This window comes from Petromyzon marinus, unplaced genomic scaffold (genome assembly GCF_048934315.1).
Source record: "Petromyzon marinus isolate PM22_M1 ecotype Great Lakes invasive population unplaced genomic scaffold, UKy_Petmar_22M1.pri1.0 PM_G_Scaffold_182, whole genome shotgun sequence".
NCBI lineage: Eukaryota > Metazoa > Chordata > Hyperoartia > Petromyzontiformes > Petromyzontidae > Petromyzon > Petromyzon marinus.
In genome coordinates, this window is record NW_027422742.1 from 27,501 (window position 1) to 31,872 (window position 4,372).

Consider the following 4,372-nt stretch of genomic DNA (forward strand, 5'->3'; position numbering starts at 1 on the left):
CGTTCAGCTGGAAGAGCTTGTCCTGAAGCAGGGCAGGGATGATGGTGTTGAAGGCAGAGCTGAAGTCCACAAACAGGATCCTGGCGTAGGATGCTGGGGCGTCCACATGCTGTAGGGTGAAGTGGAGGGCCATGTTAACTGCGTCGTCCACAGACCTGTTGGCTCTGTAGGCAAACTGAAGGGGGTCCAGGAGAGGGTCTGTGATGGCTTTGAGGTGTGCCAGGAGCAGGCGCTCAAAAGACTTCATTACCACAGATGTAAGGGCGACCGGTCTGTAATCATTTAGTCCTGTTGGCCTTAGCTTTTTGGGCACAGCGATGATGGTGGAGGACTTGAGACAGGCTGGTACATGGCATGTCTCCAGGGAGGTGTTAAAGATGTTGGTGAACACCGGAGACAGCTGGCCAGCGCAGTGCCTGAGGGTGGCTGGAGAGACAGAGTCCGGCCCGGCTGCTTTGCGTGGATTCTGCCTCTTGAAAAGCCCATTAACTTCTCCCTCCTGAAAGGAGAGAGTCGTTTCTGTAGTATGGGTGGGGGATGGGGCCTCTTGGGTGGGAAGGGGTGGTTCAGGACAGTCCAATTGTCTTTCAAATCTACGGTAGAACTCGTTCAGGTCGTTGGCTAGGCGGGAGTCGTTAGTGGTGTGGGGCGCTCTGGGTTTGTAGTTGGTGATGTGCCTGAGCCCTTTGGCAGACAGAAGCAGCGTCGTTAGTAGAGAACTGGTGTTTTAGTGTCTCTGAGTACAGTCGTTTAGCCTCTCTCACCGCTTTGCTAAACCTGTTCTTCGACTCCTTGAATCTGTCTCTATCCCCACTCCTAAACGCTTCCTCCTTCTCCAACCTCAACCTTTTGAGCTTTGCTGAGAACCAGGGCTTGTTGTTGTTAAAGTTCACCCTGGTACGTGTTGGGATACAGCAGTCCTCACAGAAGCTGATGTACACAGCCTCTGTGAGTTCATCCAGACTATTGGTAGCAGTCGTGAACATATCCCAGTCAGTACAGTCTAAGCACGCCCGCAAATCTTCCACAGCCTCACTGGTCCACTGTTTAGATGTCCTCACAGCAGGTTTACAGAGTTTTAGTTGCTGCCTGTATGCACGAATCAGGTGGACCAAGGGAGTTCTGTGCGAGCCGAACAGCCCCGTGACCCACAAGAGAAACATCCCCGCCAAATTCGAGCGTTTGACGGGGTCTATCCGTGAAAAAATATTCACGTTTTTGAGTGCACATGCATTTCTGCTGCAAATGCCTCTGGAAGTTTCATGCCGTTCGTATGCCAATTGTGGCAACACGAAAATGACCCGTTTTCCCATTCCGAGGGATTTCTGTGCGACCCTAACAGCCCCGTGAGCCACAAGAGACACATCCCCGCCAATTTCTAGCGTTTCACGGGGTCTATCCGTGAAAAATATAGACGTTTTTGAGTGCACATGCATTTCTGCTGCAGATGCCTCTGGAAGTTTCATGCCGTTCGTACGCAATGTGGCAACACGAAAATGACCCCTTTTCCCATTCCGAGGGATTTCTGTGCGACCCTAACTAACAGCGCCCGTGAGCCACAAGAGAGACATCCCCGCCAATTTATAGCGTTTCACGGGGTCTATCCGTGAAAAATATAGACGTTTTTGAGTGCACATGCATTCCTGCTGCAAATGCCTCTGGAAGTTTCATGCCGTTCCTATGCAATGTGGCCACACAAAAATGACCCGTTTTCCCATTCCGAGGCATTTCTGTGCGACCCTAACAGCCCCGTGAGCCACAAGAGAGACATCCCCGCCAACTTCTAGCGTTTGACGGGGTCTATGCGTGAAAAATATTAAAATTTTTGAGTGCACGTGCCTTTCTGCTGCAAATGCCTCTGGAAGTTTCATGGCGTTCCTATGCAATGTGGCAACACGAAAATGACCCCTTTTCCCATTCCGAGGGAGTTCTGTGCCACCCTAACAGCCCCGTGAGCCACAAGAGACACATCCCCGCCAATTTCTAGCGTTTCACGGGGTCTATCCGTGAAACATATAGAAGTTTTTGAGTGCACATGCATTCCTGCTGCAAATGCCTCTGGAAGTTTCATGCGGTTCGTACGCAATGTGGCAACACGAAAATGACCCGTTTTCCCATTCCCAGGGATTTCTGTGCGACCCGAACAGCCCCGTGAGCCACAAGAGACACATCCCCGCCAATTTCTAGCGTTTCACGGGGTCTATCCGTGAAAAATATCAATTTTTTTTTGACTGCACATGCATTTCTGCTGCAAATGCCTCTGGAAGTTGCATGCGGTTCGCATGCAATGTGGCGACACGAAAATGACCCGTTTTCCCATTCCGAGGGATTTCTGTGCCACCCTAACAGCCCCGTGAGCCACAAGAGAGACATCCCCGCCAATTTCTAGCGTATCACGGGGTCTATCCGTGAGAAATATTCACTTTTTTGAGTGCACATGCATTCCTGCTGCAAATGCCTCTGGAAGTTTCATGCGGTTCGTATGCAATGTGGCGACACGAAAATGACCCGTTTTCCCATTCCGAGGGATTTCTGTGCCACCCTAACAGCCCCGTGAGCCACAAGAGAGACATCCCCGCCCACTTCTAGCGTTTCACGGGGTCTCTCCGTGAAAAATATCACATTTTTTGAGTGCACATGCATTCCTGCTGCAAATGCCTCTGGAAGTTTCATGCGGTTCGCATGCAATGTGGCGACACGAAAATGACCCGTTTTTTCCCATTCCGAGGGATTTCTGTGCCACCCTAACAGCCCCGTGAGCCACAAGAGACACATCCCCGCCAATTTCTAGCGTTTCACGGGGTCTATCCGTGAAAAATATTCAATTTTTTGACTGCACATGCATTTCTGCTGCAAATGCCTCTGGAAGTTTCATGCGGTTCGCATGCAATGTGGCGACACGAAAATGACCCGTTTTCCCATTCCGAGGGATTTCTGTGCCACCCTAACAGCCCCGTGAGCCACAAGAGAGACATCGCCGCCAATTTCTAGCGTTTCACGGGGTCTATCCGTGAAAAATATTCACGTTTTTGAGTGCACATGCATTTCTGCTGCAAATGCCTCTGGAAGTTTCATGCCGTTCGTATGCCAATTGTGGCAACACGAAAATGACCCGTTTTCCCATTCCGAGGGATTTCTGTGCGACCCTAACAGCCCCGTGAGCCACAAGAGACACATCCCCGCCAATTTCTAGCGTTTCACGGGGTCTATCCGTGAAAAATATAGACGTTTTTGAGTGCACATGCATTTCTGCTGCAGATGCCTCTGGAAGTTTCATGCCGTTCGTACGCAATGTGGCAACACGAAAATGACCCCTTTTCCCATTCCGAGGGATTTCTGTGCGACCCTAACTAACAGCGCCCGTGAGCCACAAGAGAGACATCCCCGCCAATTTATAGCGTTTCACGGGGTCTATCCGTGAAAAATATAGACGTTTTTGAGTGCACATGCATTCCTGCTGCAAATGCCTCTGGAAGTTTCATGCCGTTCCTATGCAATGTGGCCACACAAAAATGACCCGTTTTCCCATTCCGAGGCATTTCTGTGCGACCCTAACAGCCCCGTGAGCCACAAGAGAGACATCCCCGCCAACTTCTAGCGTTTGACGGGGTCTATGCGTGAAAAATATTAAAATTTTTGAGTGCACGTGCCTTTCTGCTGCAAATGCCTCTGGAAGTTTCATGGCGTTCCTATGCAATGTGGCAACACGAAAATGACCCCTTTTCCCATTCCGAGGGAGTTCTGTGCCACCCTAACAGCCCCGTGAGCCACAAGAGACACATCCCCGCCAATTTCTAGCGTTTCACGGGGTCTATCCGTGAAACATATAGAAGTTTTTGAGTGCACATGCATTCCTGCTGCAAATGCCTCTGGAAGTTTCATGCGGTTCGTACGCAATGTGGCAACACGAAAATGACCCGTTTTCCCATTCCCAGGGATTTCTGTGCGACCCGAACAGCCCCGTGAGCCACAAGAGACACATCCCCGCCAATTTCTAGCGTTTCACGGGGTCTATCCGTGAAAAATATCAATTTTTTTTTGACTGCACATGCATTTCTGCTGCAAATGCCTCTGGAAGTTGCATGCGGTTCGCATGCAATGTGGCGACACGAAAATGACCCGTTTTCCCATTCCGAGGGATTTCTGTGCCACCCTAACAGCCCCGTGAGCCACAAGAGAGACATCCCCGCCAATTTCTAGCGTATCACGGGGTCTATCCGTGAGAAATATTCACTTTTTTGAGTGCACATGCATTCCTGCTGCAAATGCCTCTGGAAGTTTCATGCGGTTCGTATGCAATGTGGCGACACGAAAATGACCCGTTTTCCCATTCCGAGGGATTTCTGTGCCACCCTAACAGCCCCGTGAGCCA